The sequence below is a fragment of the Ambystoma mexicanum genome, chromosome 1q (genome assembly GCF_040938575.1).
Source record: "Ambystoma mexicanum isolate Mex_15411 chromosome 1q, UKY_AmexF1_1, whole genome shotgun sequence".
Taxonomy (NCBI): Eukaryota; Metazoa; Chordata; class Amphibia; order Caudata; family Ambystomatidae; genus Ambystoma; species Ambystoma mexicanum.
Genome location: NC_090922.1, coordinates 1163068124 through 1163086197, shown reverse-complemented (window position 1 = coordinate 1163086197; position 18074 = coordinate 1163068124). Strand labels below are relative to the sequence as shown.

Here is an 18074-nt window from a genome sequence, read left to right as displayed (position 1 = left end):
CTTCTCATCGAACTCCAGTACCACCTTCCTAACACGCCTCCTCGTGGGAATTGCTCAAGCCTCTGTTCAAGCCTGCTTCTCTTCACTCTTGATCTAACAATTACCTGACCACCCTACTTTAATGTATGGCTCTGTGCTGTCTCATACGCAATTAATCAGGGATAGAAGTTATCTTTCAACCAGCCTTCAGTTCCAACCCAACCCTCCATTTTCCCAACAGTGACCTTAAGCTCTTCCAGTTCATCATGGCCACTGTCACTTCAGCCAGACTCCTTAACATTAAGAGATTTTGCCACCTCATGCAATGTTAGGCAAAATCCTGTGCAGTGCCCTTAGGGATCACTACACACAATTAAGACTACAGGTGGTGATACAATTTTTACCTTTGGTACAAGCCTGTACTATGTCATAGTGGTAGCAGTGGCGGAGCAGTCAGGCCTATCTCAAGAATATATGAGCAGTAGCAGAGATTACACAAAGGGACCACAATTACTGTGACTCAAGCAAACACTGACTCAAGGTTTCAGGTAGAAAAATATAAGTACATTTATTTTTAAACCATTTGTTATAAACACAACACTTCTATTAAACTTCAATAAAAACCACACGTTAAATATACTACAACTGACCAATTCACTTTGTACAGTAAGTCTCAAGGTAAGTACCCTGTGTTGGCATGAACCGGTGTTAGGCACAAAAACACGTTACCGTGTATACGATTGCAATCACTTTTTGACAGTTCGGTCTACTAAACAAACGCGTATCCGTGACATGAAATGCTACCGGGGCAAAAACACACTTAGCACCTGAGATACACAGAGGGAGTTGGAGGCAAAAATCACAGGCAATATTTTGGTGAGGCAGGCAGAATCAAGAAACATTCAGAGACAGGAGTTCAAAAGTCAAAGGGCCGGAGCCAGGGTCGAAAGACACTGGGGCCAGTTGCCGAAGATCACACATTCTAACAGTTCACGATTCAACAGAGCCAAAAGTACTTCGATTTTGTCAATGTTCAGAAGCAAAAGTTATAAGGAGGGAAGACAAGGTCAAGCCTTGGAAATGAAGAAAAAGGGATTCACCCAGTTTCCTCAACAGAACACAGTACCTTGTCCCAATGGTGCAGCTGGTGCCCTTGCAGTTGTTCCTGTTGGTTTCCCGCAGACCCACGATTCCTGGAGCTTCATCGAGAAGGGAGGACATCTGAAGGGGGTCTGCACCACACAGGGATGAGGCCAGCAGCAGTGACACAGAATAAAAGGTGCGCTCCTTAAAAACAGGAGAGGCTCTTCAGGTGGCTATCCGGACCACTACAGTAGTGTGCAGCGATTTCGACCATGGAAGAGGATCCTCTGGCTGTAGAAGATGAGCTGGTTATCCCCGTCAAGCTCAAGGGAAGAAGACTCCGGACTGGATCTTCTCTGAGTTGTTGAAGGGCAGATAGCTCAGGACTGCAGCAGGGCTTCACCGGGACGGGGTAGTTGCAGCAGCCGTTGTTCTCACCGATTCTCTTCGGTTCCTTGTAGTTACAGTGACAACTCTATGACTTCTAGCCCAGGAGACCTGCCTTTTATGCGAAAACCCCCATTCACGCAGCCTGGCTGTCAATCACCCAGCAGGGGGGTTGTCCAGCCCGGACAACTACCCTGGCCAATCATGACAAAGTCTGACTTGGGTTTCCTAGGATACCCTGTGCAGGGGGCGACTACACCCCTCCCTCACATTCAGCCCACCTAGACACCCAGGCACCCTGAGGAGGGCTTCTGGGCAGAAGCCCGCCAAAAGACAGTGAACAAAGAAGGCAAACCTAGTAAAACACAAGAAGGACTTTAACAAAAAGAAATGGCGAATTAACCCCACCGGAGACAAAAGAAAGACGATTTGGTCAAGCAGGTTTATGTTCGAGGCTAATATAATAGCCAAGAACAGTACCACATTTATCTAATATAATCACGGTAGAAAAGTTAGGGTAGATACCACTGCCACCAGCCAAGTCTAAATGTTAAAAGAGCTAAACAATGCTCTAGGAGGTACAGATAAAAAAGGATACGAGTTAACCCTTTCCAGTACTCCATGCAAGATGAGGTGTACTGGATCTGTGGTAGATCGACTAAATAAAGTTAATGGTAACTTTACCCTTTTCTGGGGGACAGTAGTCGCCTCAGAAATGGAGTCGAGGGAAGTCTCAAAGACAACCCTGTGCCACGGCACTGAAGGTGCTGTGTGACACACACAAAGAAGGGGGCTACTGAAGTGGTGTACTTCAGAGTCCACAATCACAAAAACAGATGGAAACACATAGCAAAACACAGGTAAGAGTGGGGGAAAAGCTCTCACTCTTACCAGGTGGAAAAATGAAACTCCAAAAGTCCAGCAAAGCTACTGGGGGACTCACTAGTTGAGGGAAATTAACCATAAATGAGAATTCTCCCTAACATGCTCCATTCAACAAACCACCTAATATCTACCCTAGTGCTTAGAGAGCTGGACAACTGTGCCAGTCTACTTTTCGGTTTACCTTTCTACTTATATGCTTGGCTCCAATAATGTTGCCACATGCAAATGGTTAATTTTCCAAGATCCTCCCACACCTCCACATACAAGCACCAAGCTGTGTGGACCTCCATGCAATATCACTCCCTTTAAATTCTTACCACTCTAATTTAAAACCATCCATGGTCTTGTACCTGAATATTTTGCAGACTGAATCTATTTTTACTCATCAACTTGGACTACCAATTTATTCTGTAAATTGTTAGTCCCCCACCAACCCTGCACCTCCTACACCGTCCTTTGCCCTACTTGCCCCACTTCTCTAGAATGTGCTTTTCCATCTATCATTGCCATCTCACTGGTGGAATTAATCAAATCAAGACTTTAGCTCCATCTCCTAGCTGAAGAGGGCTCCCCTTACTTTCCCACCGATCCTTGACTGCCTCACCCACCCAGGTTGCTTCCGCTCTCATGTTCACTTCATATTAGTTATTGGGTTTATAATGGGGGTTGCTTCATCAACTTCTTATGCTTATGACCAATTTGATGTATTATTCCCAATAGGGTAGTGTCGCAAATGTGAGGAAATGGAAGTCAAGACCCCACCTCCGAAAGGTTATCAGTGCTTTGTCCTCAACAATCACCTGCGCCACAATCAGAGCCTGGTTTGTAAACAAAAAAACAATTGGTTTTCTTATTTTGTTTGTTTATTATATTGTCACTGACCCTAAACACTCCTCCCCTTCACCACTCCTATATCTCTAACTGTGAATATGTTTTGATTTATTTCAAACATTATGCAGAAGCAAAAATGTTGGTTGTGTTACAAATGCCCTGATTTGAATAAGGCACCAGAAACACGTGTAACCAAGGGGCCTCTCCGATGGGAGTATCATTATACCTATTTGTATGAATAAAACTGTTACAAACCAGTCTCTTTTTGTGGCGCAGGTAATTGGTGAGGACATAAAACTGATCACTTCACATTAGTACTGAGTTTTTATAAACTGCTTTTGCCTCTCAATGTCATAATTATTTATGTTCTGTTATACTTCCTCTGTCCTTGGTTTATGTTCTGATTATATTACATCCTTCAACTGGCTCTAATGATACTGTTTGCTTTGATGTAAGGGCACCTTACCCAAGGAGTGTCTATGATCTCTGTTATTGTTCATTTTGTAACTCATTTCTTGTTAAAACTACACCTGTGTTACTCAATAAATACAGGTACAAATGTTTTTGTTAAATACACATGGAATTATGCTATGTAAAAGGAGAATGATTATAAGTACATGAGGAGAATGATTATAAGTACATGTTTCCAAGGATATATTTCTCATAAAGACTCCACATCTTTTGAAATACAATTTGCCTTGGAACGTTTTATAAACAGCTACTATGTAGCACCATGGGGCTCTGGGTCTGGCTCTATCATAACTCCTTGGCAAATACCGAAAGTGATGTCACCTATGCAAATCACAGTTGCTGGCACCCCGCCTTCTCCTATTTGTTGACAAGTGTCATAACGTAGGTACAAAGACTAGTGCTATACGTTTGCTGGCTGAGGTATAGCCTGTGGCCATGGGCAGTGGCCAGATTGTCCAGGTCATGGCATAAGGTCATGAGCCGGACAATCAGGCTACTATCCATGACCACAAGGGACGACCAATGGGGATAAAGTGGCCGTGTCTATTGGGGACCTGTTATGTGGTACGGAGTCCGCCTTCCCTTTCCATGGTGTCCATCTTGGAATAGGATTTTCCTTCCTACAGCGGGACGTTTTGTCAAGAGGGGGCTAAATTAGAGGGGGGATCTCAACATTTTTAGATGGCTTATAACTTTGTTGCCGTTTGACGAATGTAGGCACACATTTTGAGGTAGATTAGAAACCCAACCTTGAATGTTTGTGCAAAGTCTGAATTAATTCTGTCAAGTGGGGGATAAGTTATATGACTATTGTATGTACATACATTTTGACACTTAAAAAATAAAACATGGGTGGATTTCCAGAAAAGTAATGTAAGAAGCATTGGCAAGGACCTGAAAGCATGGTTTTTCAAATGTGTACGTGTTTTATTTTTTGTGTCATAATGAAGGTACAGAAAATAGTGATATACCTTTGGTGACTGAGGTATAGCCTGCTGCCATGGGCCATGGCCCGATTGTCCTTTTCATGGCATAATGTCATGATGAGGACAATCTGTCTACTTGCCATGACCACAAGGGACGACCAATGGGGATAAAGTGGACATGTCCAACAGGTAACATTTTTTGAAATTGGGATAGATTTGAAACAAAAGAAAAATGTGCTTGTGGTAGTATGGTCATAGGATTCTCTCTTCGCCTTCTTCATGCCACCATGGAAAGGTTAGAGTGGCTCTTAACGTTATGGTTAAGTTGCACTAATAAAAAAACCTATGAAATTCAATTAAAACACTTTGTTGAAGGGACGTTATGGTTACAAGTAAAACCGAAAAACCTCAGAAATTCACCAGTTATGGTAAGCTAAGCAACCATAACTCGCGGCACCACTGTGCACTGCTAAGACTAACACTCGCAACATCAAAGATTTATTTGTATACATGCAGATAAACTTTAATGTTATTGACATTTTCTGGTGATGTTGTTTCTTTCTTCTTTACTTTAGTTTTCCTGTATGTGCCTCTGTATTATATGCATTGTGGGTCTTCATATGTATTGTTTGTACTATCACAAGTATGCTATTTATTCCATGTTTAACATTACCCAAAACTCTGATAAGGTAGCATTAATTATTTTACTATCCCAAATTACCAAATAAAAAACATTGTACTTCTATGGTGCATGCTGCACCTATTGCCTATGTGCATGTATGGTTAGGTTTCTGTATTAACAACAGCACTCCAATACAATGTTTTTTTTCAGATGATTATATTCTTAAAAACATTATGTCATTCATGATAGGTCTCCTGATAACCCTTGACATCTTGTTACCAACGTTATAAACACAAATGTAGGGACTTTTCATCAAAATTAATTTCATATGTGATGTCATCAGTGATGTACTGGTTGTAATGCTTAGCAGTGCACAGTGGTGGTTTGTGTTATGGTTGCTTAGCTTACCATAACTGACGAGTTTCTGGGGGTTTTCAGTTTTACTTATAACCTTGATGTCCCTTTAACAAAGTTCTTTCACTGAATTTCAAAGGTTTTTATTAGTGCAACATAACCATAATGTCCCTTTAACAAGGTTTTTTCTGTGACTTTCATAGGTTTTTTAGAGTAAAAATGTTTCATGATGTTACATCACTGTATATAATTTATTAATAATTCATCTTATAACATATATGAAAGAACTGTAAATCCCCTTTAACAAACATTTTTTACAATGCATACATACGTGTGTCGTTATCAGCAGTGCATGCTGTGGTTGGAAGTCATGGTTGAATTGCCTAGGTCATGAGGCTCGGCCATGACCCCAGCCCCACCAAACCACCCCAGTTATCCACTGCACCAAACCTGCATCCTAGTTCAGTGTCCCCTATACCCTCATAATGTGACCAGTGCTCATGGCTTGCATGGCCAGTCTCCAAAATCCATGGGGTATGTGCTTCGGTTATGCCGCATTCCACAGAGTAGACATTTGTCCTTGCCGAGGGCAAGGCCCACTGCGCAGGCAGCAAAGTTATATCACTATGTTGTGTACTTACTTTTTGACACTGATGCTCCTCACACAATTTTGCTGCATTCTCGTCTAGCACTAAGCTGCAGCCGCAAGCAGAATTTGTTTTCTCATTTAAACCTAGAGCTTCGGCCATGCTGCATGTGCCGATAAGTACATCGCACTAGGCATTCGTCCTTGCCAAGGGCTAGGTCCACTGTCCATGCACACAAATTATATCACTATTTTTTGTACTTACATTTGGACGCTTTGGAAAAATAAAACACAAGACAGATTTACAAAAGCATAATTTCAGGTCCTTGCTTATGCTACTCATGCAGCTTTGTTGTAATCCAGTACAGCACGTCAGGCTGTAGCCACAAGCCGAATACTTTTTCACATTGAAACCTAGGGCTTCGGCCTTGCCACTTGCCCCTATAAGCAAATCATAGTACATGATTATGATGTCATTACAGGGCGGTAGAACTGGTAGATCACTGCGCTTGATCTAGTACTTCAATCGGCTTACCCTGCTGATGGTGATGGGGTTATTTTGTGAAGGTGCCCTTCCTTCTTCAAGTGCTAGGTTTCGAATAGGAGAGTAAGCCCTGTTCAACTGAGTGCTGGGTTATTCAATAAGTAACTGTTGTCGTAATAAAGCAGCCTTGAAAACCATTGTTGTTACTATAGTTATTGTTAGAAGTCAGCCGACATGTGTTTCGACTCTCTAAGGTTTTTGTCCAGATATATAGCACATTTTGAATGCTCATATAATGACTGTCAGTGAAAAAAAACAAGTGGCCTAGATATGTGATATGTGTCAATTGTGATGTCATCTTTGATTTCCTGGGTGTTAGTCTTAGCAGTGCATGGTGGAGGCGCAAGTTATGGTTGCTTAGCTTACTATAACAGCCACATTTCTGGGGTTTTCCAGTTTTACTTGTAACCATAACGTCCCTTTAACAAAGTTTTTTCTGTGAATGTCATAGGTTTTTATGAGTGAAAATGTTTCATGATACTACATCACTGTATATAAGTTATTAATTATTCCCCTTTTAACATATATGAAAGAACTGTAAACCTCATTTAACAAACATATTTTTTGAGACGCATACTAATGTGTGTCGTTATCAGCAGAGCATGCTGGGGATGCAAGTCATGGTTGAATTGCCTAGGGCCTGAGGCTCGACCATGACCCCAGCCCCACCAAACCACCCGCAGGCCCTGTTTTATATATATATATATATATATATATATATATATATTACATGGACGCGGTAGCGTTCATGTAGTTATGGTTAAGTTGGTGTTTACATAGGAAGAGCATTTTTTGGGTGGCTTATAACTTCACTCCCTCTGGACGAATACTCACCAAACATTGCAAAAAAAAGTATATGTCCCACTCTGAATTTCTTTTCAAAGTTTGGAGAGGTTTGGTCCAGGGGGGGCAAAGTTATACGGGGGGTCCCAAAACTTGTGTTTTTTCCCATAGACATAATGGGAAAAAACTTTGCGCACGCCTACAGCCCAAACCGCTGGACGGATTTACACCAAATTTGCAGCAGGAGTGGGGGCTTGGTCCCAAAAGCGTGCTTTTGCAAATTTGGTGTAAATCCGTCCAGTAGTTTTTTTTAAAATGACCAAAATGTAAGGCGAAAAAATTAGTGATATCTCCGTTCGCTTCGCGGACGGACTTCCCTGTCCGCGGACAGTGCCCTGATTGGCCGAGCCGCTTGCGCGATGTCCGCGGACATCCGACGTGTTCGCTGATTGGACGGTGTGGGGCATGGAGCGTGTGAGATTTTTGGTGGCGCCCGTCATCTTGCATTCGCGGACGACCGAGGACAGCAAGGTGAAACTTGGTTTAAAAATTGTATTTAGTGGAGTGTGTTGGTGTGTAAGAGTGTTTGGGGAGGGTGGGGGAGTATGAGATAGGTGCAATGTTGTATTTTTTTAATGTGCTAGATGCTTTTGTTGTGTTCGATTTGTCTGCGGACAACACGGCTGTTCTGAAATGTTCGTAAATAAACAGAATGGATTCGGTGTCAAGTTGAAAGTGTTCTAAGAAGACACATGGGGTCCTGGAATATTCACAGGCGGTGTCCTGAAGACATTGTCTGTATTGTTCATTGTCAAGCTGAAAGTGTTCTAAGAACACTCGCGGTGTCCTGAAATGTTTGTACATAAAGGAAATGGGGGTGTCCCGATGACGCTGGCTGTAACGTCCTCTGGCAAGTTGAATGTGTTCTAGGAACTTCCTTGTGTACGCGGACATTAAAATGGTTGAAATGCTTGAATCTATGGGTGTGATATGCTCTGGTGGTTGTGGCCAGGGTATAGAATGTTGGGTGCATGGCCATTTGGCCATGCACCCAAGACTCTATGCCCTGGCCACAACCACCACAGCATATCACACTCATATGCCATGCACCCAAGAGTCTATGCCCTGGCCACAAGCACTGCAGCATATCACACTCATAGTGGCTTATAACTTTGGGTCAAAAACAAATTTATAAGGAACAATGTTATAAGCCAGTATGGGTGTGATATGCTGCGATGGTTGTATTTATCATGTTATTCTTATTATTTGGTTTAGTAACGGGAGTCCATGTTTTTCTTGTTCATTTCTGTGATAAAAGAAAATAGCATGTTAGTATTAGTATTTTATAAAGACTTATTACATTGTACAATCACAATTTTTTCTTTTTTTTGACCCTCATATTTAGTAGATGACAAACCAGAGTACAGTTTATTTGTTTGTTTGTTTTCAGTGTTTACTTGTTGTTTCTGGCTAATGATTTATACATTAGAATTTTCCAGTTTTTGAGAGCAGTAAGATATTAGGTATTTGTTTGAATATTGTAAAATTCTGGAGCAGTTAGATACCAGTAAGCGTATTCTAACTGTTTATTTTTTTATACAATTTCGTGGTATTGCTTTATCTATTTGGATATTTCTAAATTTTGGGACAGTTAGATACCAATTGGCGTATTCTAACTGTCTATTTTTTGCTCTTATTTGGATATTTCTAAATTTTGGGACAGTTAGATACCAATTGACGTATTCTAACTGTCTATTTTTTGCTCTATTTGAGTGGTATTAATTTATCTGATTAGTTGTTGTAGCATCTTTAGGCAGTTAGATAGCTTTTGGAATATTGTGACAGTTTATATTTTTTTTACTACAAGTGTACTTAAGGTTTAAGTACAGTTTAGTTATCAAATTTTGGTTTTAAGAACATTAAATAAGCGTTTGTAAGATTTGCTGGTAATCTCTGCTTTAGAGTAACAGTGCTATCATTACATTCAGTCCATCCACATTTCTTTTTTATATATGCAGTCTAGTGCCCTGAGTTGGTTGTGGCTCCTGCGTGGTAGATTATAATTATTGTTGTGAAGGTTTTCCTACCAAGTGATATTTGACCATGTGTGAATCCAGTCAGCTTGCAGTTCTTTTTGGTACCATCTGCATTGTAACGTAGAAGCATTAGTATTACGTTTTTACTATGTGTTTGTATTACTAACGTGGAGCGATAATCTGAATTGCATTGTCGAACATAATCTACTGTGGTTTGCATTTTGTAAAAGTTGCTGAAATGGAACGGATTCACAATTAGGTATTGATATATACACAAAGCGCTCATTGGGGATTTGTTCTTGTGTCACATTGTTGCAGAGAGTGCATGTATGTTTCCACACATATGAAATCTGGAAGATTTCATTTACAGGTATGTTTTTGTTTTCCAGTACTAATAGTAAGTACATTAGAAATTCTTGTGGATCTTCCTGTGAGTTTATAGTGAATTTCACCATTCCAGCACAGTAGTCCAAATTGTTGTCTTATCCCATAAACACTATACGTGTTGCCAGGATTGTTTGCTGCATTTCTGTGAAGTACTAACATTTGCAAACACAATTGGCCTGTACTGTGTAAGTAAATGTTCTCAACAATTGGTGGTAATTGAAATAGAATATTCATTGCTACATTTGCGTAGCAATTTACACCAACTATATTTGAGAGTTTAAATGGACCAGGTAGTTCTGTATCTGACTGCTTTTTTTTGGAGTTGGTCTTCCTTCTTTGAAGAAGTACCTTTATTTACTTTCCCTAATTGATTCTTTTTTGCTTGTGGCACTTGTTGAAGTATTACTTTCTTTTACTCTCTTTGAAGGATTTGCAGTGACATCCTGTTGCTTTTCTGTTTGATTTATTTTTCAAGTATATTGTATTTTTTAAGTATATTGTATTCTAAAATATAAGGAATATCAGCGTTTATTTTACTTGCATCAAAGTTGATTATAAATAGACCGTCAAGTGTACGTAAGCGTGATAGTGCTACGTAGCTCATGCCTTCTTTAAAGACTGTGTTCCCAATGTCTATCATTGCTTTGTCTAAGGTAAGACCTTGTGATTTATGAATGGTGACTGCGTATGCAAGAGTAGAGAAAATTGTTCTCTGCGTACATACATGTCTTTGAAGAGAAGGAATCGAGCTGTTGAGCATCCTATTCGTTTTACTTCTGAAAGTTTGTCAAAGAGAATATTGACAAACTGAATTTTGTTGTCACGTGGGTATGTTTGAAAGCCAACAACTGTACCCAGTGCTCCATTAACTAGTCCTTGGTCCACGTCAAGGTTACGTTTCAGCATTACTCTGCAATTTAAGGATAATTTTAATATCTTTTCAAAGCCTGCTGTGTTTGAGATTGAATTTTCTAAACTATTTAGTCTCGTTGTGGCTTGTTCACACATGGGTAGTGTCATACCATGTATGTCTAGTTTGTCTGTGGCGCTAATTTCAATTATTGGTTGCATTTCTTTTTTTAACATTGTTTCATTGAATTTGAAACAGCTTGCAAGAGTTGGCATTAAGGCCATACAATTGACATTTTTGTGGGCTAATTGTTCTATAACATCCGTAGCACATGCATTATCGCAATAAAGTGCATGAATGTTCCAGGTTTTCAATATTGCTTGTGCTTCTTGAGATAATATACCAACTCTAATACTTTTTAAGATGTTGGCATAAGTGAGATCTGCAGATTGCCGCATGTTTTCTGTTAATTCTCTGTATTGGAAATGTTGCCAAAGGTTGACATTTCCAATGCTGCCAACAATTTTACGGCAGAGTTTGTCTCCTAAGGTTTTAATAAGCTCACCTTTCACTGGTGTCAATTGAAGAAGATCTCCAAAAACAATAATGTGTTTTCCTCCAAAGAGCTCTTCATAGTTTGTTTTGAGTACTTTTTGTAATCTGAGGTGAATCAAAGCCAACATTAGGTTGGAGACCATGCTCATTTCATCTATTAGTAGCATTTTCATTTGTTTTAAGACTCTGCGTAGTTCCATTGCAGCTTCTGTAGAAAGTTTGTAATAGTCTAATTTGTTTTGGTGTTCTACTGCCAGGAGTAGTAATCGGTGTAAAATGACACCGCCTATGTTGTAGACAGCTAAACCTGTGGGGGCAGTGACAACAGCTGACAGTTTGTTGTTTGTGAATTGTTGAAGGAATTTAGTGATGCTTTTGATTTAAAATGTTTTGCCAGAAAGTAATTTTGGCAGGTGCATTCTTTGGTTTCATGGTGTACACCATGTGCAATTTCTTTTGTTACTTTTTCAAAAATGCTATGTTGTTCATTGTTTAGTTTTGATTGTAGTATAGTTAAGTCTTCTTTATCTTCATACTGACACATGGTGTTTTCTACTTCTGTCATAGCTAATTCTGCCTCATTTGTTATTTGTGGCTCTCCCAGTGGTTCTTGGCTTCCTGTTACAGAAGGTTGACTACTGTCAGGAGTGTCCTTATCTAGTTGGGCCTGGTGTTCTCCTTCGTGTTGCTGTTCATTGTGCAACATTGTTTTATACTGGTAAACTTTACATCAGTTATAGTGCTTTCATTTGCTTTGAAAGCGTCTTCATAGGAGTCATAGTTATCTAGTATTTCTTCTTCTATTTCTTCTTCTTTTCTCCATGGTTTAAAGAGTTGTAGCAGGGACATGTAATATAGTTCTTTATGTTGAGGAGTCTTTAATGACAATTTGATATAATTACTTAAATTTGGTTTGGTGAGTTTTACTAAGCTGCCTTCACAATTTGTCACTTTGTATTTACCTTTTTTTTCATCAGGATTTATATTATTTTTGTATGTGAAGTTTTGGGCTATGTGGTATAGACACATGGTTTCCAAAGTGGTACTTCTGTTCGGGTAGTTGTTTTTTAAAATGTCTTGGCTGTTGGGATCATGTTTGGCTATTGTTTCTATATCTTCGTATGATTTTAGAACTCTTTTTCTAGATTTAGCAGGACCAAGACTTAGCCATATTATATTTTCAGATTTTCCATACAAAGCAGTACCAGTTAAACTATCTGCTGCTTCATAGGAGCCACGTTCTCTATGGGAGAGCATTTTTATGCCCAATCTGTATAATTTCTGAGACAGTGTTTTGACTGATGAGAGGCCATTCCAGAGGTCTTGGAGTTCTGTTTTTTCTGCTTTGGTTAAGTATGCTGTAACATATCGTGCAACTGCAGTGGAATTGTCTGCAATGTACTGCACATCTATGTTTGCATTCCATAAGTGGGCAATGATTGCATTGTAATCATTGATATATTTTTCTTCTTCTGTTCTTTTTATGTAATATGTATTTTTAGGTGATTTACCTTTAACACTATGTCTAACTGAAGACATGAAGTTGTTCACTTGACCTGTTTTTGTAACCGGTCTAGGGAAACCAAAGCTGAATTTGATGTAGTATTTCCCTTTGTTTTTGTATTTGCGATGACAATATTTGCCACATTTGTGTCTTTGAAATTGTAAAATGTGTGCATGAAGATCACTATTTGTTGCTTCTGATGGAATTTCACAAGTGGCATGTTTTTCAATACACTGTAACACAGTGGCATCATTTTCTTGACCAAATTTCGTAGCATCTTTAATCCATAAAAGCATGTGGATATGTGGTGCTCCTCTGGTTTGGTATTCTTTTCTCCAAAAGAAGTGTTGCACTTCTCCAAGGGGAGGAACATTTTTATTACAAATAAAATGTAGCATAGCAATGAAGCAATGGTGAAAATATCTTGAAACATTAACAGGATCTAGAGAAGAAAGTTCTCCAGTTGTTAGTATATCTATGCTTGTTTTGTTTTTGTTTGATATGCGTAGGAAATCATGTAAATCTTCCCATGCATATTCTGCACAACTTAATGTAACAAACCAAGTGGGTGGCCCAAGGTTTCTTATCACACAACGTACATCTCCATGACATTGAAACCAGTATTCTTTTGTACCACACATGTTTGCTAATAGATTTGTAATGTTTGATTGTAAAACCTCATCTTTTTGTTGCCCTTTTTGTAATAATTGTGTAGCTGACATATTTTGAAAGTGGGATCCTGATTTTACTATGTGTGCAACTCCATAACATAAAGTTGCTAGTTCACTTTCAAAGAGTAGGTGGAATATGTATTCCACATTTTGTCTAAATCAGGGATCTTCAGAATACATCTGTAACAAGCGGTATTCTGATGCTGTTATTTGAATAGGTCTATCATCGTACCTTCCTCCTTTGCCAGGAGGAAAGAGTAGAGGAAAAGCATGTGCTTCTAAACATTTTTCCCATATGCTGATTGGTGATCCTTTTGTTTGACACATTTGGTACATTTCTAGTGCATCTTCTACGGTGTCATTAGAGTGCAATGGATGAACTGTACAATGGTCTAAAGTATTGGATATTGTAGCAGGATCTAAGAGCTCAAATTGACCAGCTTCTTGTGTCTCTTGAATTATTTCAGTGGTGTCCTTCAAGTTTTCTTCAATATTAATTTCCTTGCAGTATTCATTATTGTCTTTTAGATATTGCAAGGCTTGTCTAACTTTATGTAAATCTACCAGTTGTTGCCAAATTTTTTTGTCTTTCATAGGTACACCATTTACTAAGATAATTAAAGATTGCTCCATGGGACGTTGCACTCCTAGAGTGTGCACATTTTGTTTTAGATCTAATGATAAATACACTACTTTTCCACGAATACCTTTCACTAATTCAGAGGGAGGTAATTTTGCTGTTTTTGGTTGAAGGCGTATTATTATTTGAAAGGGGTGCACTGTTTGAATTAGGATGCTCTCATATAAATTGAGTTGTTGTAGGGGTTTAATTCCAAATTATTTGTGATAGCACATGAAGGAGTTTGGTTGTTGTCAAGTTTTGTAGTGCAGTAACTGCAAAGTATTAGGGGTCAGTTATTTCGTATTTGTTTTCTGCTATAAGGTAGAGAGCTAATTAAAACCATTTAGAATCTTCATTGTCTTCTATTTTGTATGTTAGGTCTACAGTTTTTGTGTTACTTTTATAAAACGTTCTACGGCAACATACACACACATGGTTTGGTACTTCAGCAGATGAACTTTTAAATTTCAGTATTTCTTTTTTGTATGTGTGTAGTAGAAGGTTGCCATGCATAGAATTGTTGCTAATTTGCTTTAAAGCTATTTAATTCTGTAAGTGGCTTTCACTTTCAAAATATTTTTTCTGGAAATAGTCAATTTCTTGAAGTAGGTCTTTTGCTGTACCATGTAGAAGAATGTTATTTAAATTGGCTAGTGCTAAAGCAGGACTTTTAGCATAATACAGTTTATAGACTAGATTTCTTATAGTTGAATGATGTGTTGATATCATTTTGATATAATGGAAGGTGGTTTTGCAAGTAGGTCCTGAAATGCAGGCCAATGAATGTTCTTGTATTCCTGTGTACTTGCACACTGGACAGGTATCCAGATTTTGCAGTAGTTTAATTTTGATTTTGTCTTTGCCTTTCACATATTGATTGAGGAATTGGCGTAAAGACTTGAAAGATTTTTTGGGAATGTTACACATTGACCTGCATGGCCATTTGTATACTAGACGTTCTGATTCAGTTGAATGGAGAGGTAATTCTAAGTTTTCTGGGGATATTTTTGTAAGCAATATTTCTTTTTCCATTATGGTATTATTAACTTTTCATAACCTCGTCCACTGCTATGTGTGGCAATTGTATTTCTTTGCTTTTGTTTGTATGCTTCTTCAATAAAATATGGATCTGTGTTTGTAGTGTGACTACACTCACCTCCACAGATACTTAAGAAGTTATTTCTGTTGACATTTCGTTTATTGAGAAATCTTTTTTGTAATAATGTAGTTAGTCATTAGTTTTGTTAGTAGTTTCATTTTGTTTAACACTAAAAAAAATAATTTTCTTTTGAGAAGGATTGCACTGTCTATCAACGCTTCTAAGATTAATTTCCTACGATAGGTTTTAAGGGTTGTGCCTGATTTCTCTCCTGTTTTTATAAGATTTTGAAGGACTCTGTAATGGAACATTTTCGCTAAAATACTTTTTCTGGTATGCTTACTTTGCATTATATCAAGATTTATAGGAGCAGTTTTATCTGTAGTGGTAGCTGAATTTTTGTTAATTGTTTTCGCATTCGTTTTACATTTTGATAGAGGAGGCAAAGTTTCTGTACTTGAAGCTTGTTTTGTTTTGCTAAATGACTATATTAGCTGTTTTCTTTGAACTTTTTTTTACAAATTCTGCTAGAGATGGATGCTTATTTTGGACACTTCTATTTTCATTTGCTCTGCTTCTGCGTTGCTTGCTAAGGACTTGATTTTTGGTAGGCATTCTTTAGGGTCTGTTGAAAAAAATAAAGAAGGTATGGGTTGGGGTGTTCTGCAATGTATGTGTGCTGTGTGCATGAGTGTCTGAGTAAGATGATAAAGATGTATGTGATGGTGTGTGATTATGCATTGGGCAACTACAACTCGTTGGGATGTGTATTCTTGAATTTATGTGCTACTAAACTGGGGTTCAGATGACAGTAGAAAGTAAGCTAGTGGCGTGGAGAAGTACATATAGTAAATCTAATGATATACAATTAAAACAGTTGTTTGATCTATAATATCAAAATTCTAGGGGCTGAGTTGGGTCATTTGTGTGCCGAAAAATAGGAATTTGTGTGCCATTCTGCGTTTAAATCTCTGTTTAAGAAATGGGGATTTGTGGACAGAATGGTGCACAATCTCTATTTTTAGGGGCAGAAATAGCATGAATTAACCTTACAGTGTGTTTGAGTAATAGTACAAATATTAATGGTGGTATTCAACTTACTTTTTTTCTGGAATGAGCAGGTTTCTTCTTAGTCATTCTTTGTACTTCAAATTCGGCTTCTCTTTTCAGGAGAACGGTCTTCACTGCAATTGTAAAGGAAATAAATTAATAATTTTGTTTGTATATAGCACTGTTTTTAATTTAGACATTGATTTCTTTTAATTGACATTGACCCTCAGTGCCTTCCGTAAAACCATGAACACTATCTTATTCACATAAGATGCGCCGCACCAGTTGAATACATATCATACGTTCTTAATGCATAAGCTGTATTCTAATGACTAACTGTACCAACCAAAATATCAGTTTTATGCCTTGTGGAATTCATAATGTACCACTGAATGCCACTATTCCTGTAACTAAGCTCTTGCAAGTAACAGCACATCAATGCCCATGGGCTGCTTGCGCGCTATATAAATATTAATAAATAAATAAATAAATGTTCATGCTTTTGTACAAGTATTGTTGTTTGATATTTGAACATACTGTGTGCATGCAATTTTGTTAGAGTATGTTAACTCTTTATATTGTACTTTAAATATGTTAGTTCAACATGTTATGCAAATGTGTGTGTAAAAAGAAATTAAATAGCAGATAGGTTTGGAAGTGACAGTTGATTATAGGAGTTGGAAAAAATGACAGTAAATTCATTTTTATAGATTATACAAGCTAAAAGTCTATTAATCTCTTTATACGAATATATAAGAATTGTACATGTACTATACAGAAAATATGCATACCTGTAGTTTGTGTTCATGCATATGGATATGCATGCAGCTTCAAGTAGAAATCTTGGAGACTTGTACAGTATTTCTTGTAGAAGGTGCTTTCCAATGATATGACACTTGTACTCAGAGAGATTAACAGTACATTTGAAGTGCTGATCTATGATGATGCAGTTAGATGTAGAGGTCTTGGATGTGATTGGTGGATGGTTGTGTGACTTCTTAGCTATATCCAAAGAGGGAATAGCACAGAAAGTGAAATGAAAATGGTAGAAGGACTGTCCATGTTATGGTATGTCCGCAGACATGGCGGTAGTCCGCGGACATCGCATCCGGGGATTTTGGGTATGGGGAGGCATGCAAATGAAAATGAGCAGACCAAGGGATTGGTCAGTAAAGTTTAGTGGGTTTGTTGGGCCAGGAGAGAGTTTCTCAGATACTCATTTTGCTGAGAGAAGAACAGATAGCTATGGCTGTGTGTTTCAGAAAACAGATTGTTTGGATTTTGGGAGACTCGTGGATACATTGGTTGAAGGTGCATGCAGAAATCTGTGGAGTAGTTGTAAATCGTGGATTCCCACACGTGGAAGTGCACTGGTATGGAGTACGTGGAATTAGGTGGTTGGACGTGCTACCTCTGTGTGCTACTTTGGAGACAGAGCAACATCCAGACATAATTGTAATTCATTGTGGAGGGAACAGTTTAGGACATGTGTCTGGAAATTCATTGCAATTTGCAATGAAAGAAGGACTTGGGAAGGTCATGGACATGTTTCCAAATTCTCAAGTAATTTTTTCACGGATTGTGCAGAGAGAAATGTGGCTTTGTTCTTCTTCATTTGGTCCACAAATGGAGAAAGCAAGGCGCAATGTCAATAAGGCTGTTTGTGCCTTTCTAAGAGATTGCGGCATGTCCTCTTTTCACAATGAAAATATTATGTTTCGTAGCACAAACATTTTTTGCAGAGATGGAGTCCATCTTACTTATGCTGGCAATTAGATTTTTCTGAGAATTGTACAAAATGCATTGCAACCTTTTTTGGAATTACAGCATCCATTTTGTAGTAAATTTT

General features: G+C 38.4%; 1 protein-coding gene across 2 annotated transcripts in view; it reads left to right on the top strand.

The window, feature by feature from the left end:
• The window catches only part of TNNI3K (TNNI3 interacting kinase), a 3214557-nt gene that overhangs the window by 1120844 nt on the left and 2075639 nt on the right, over positions 1-18074 (top strand). The window lies entirely within an intron of this gene.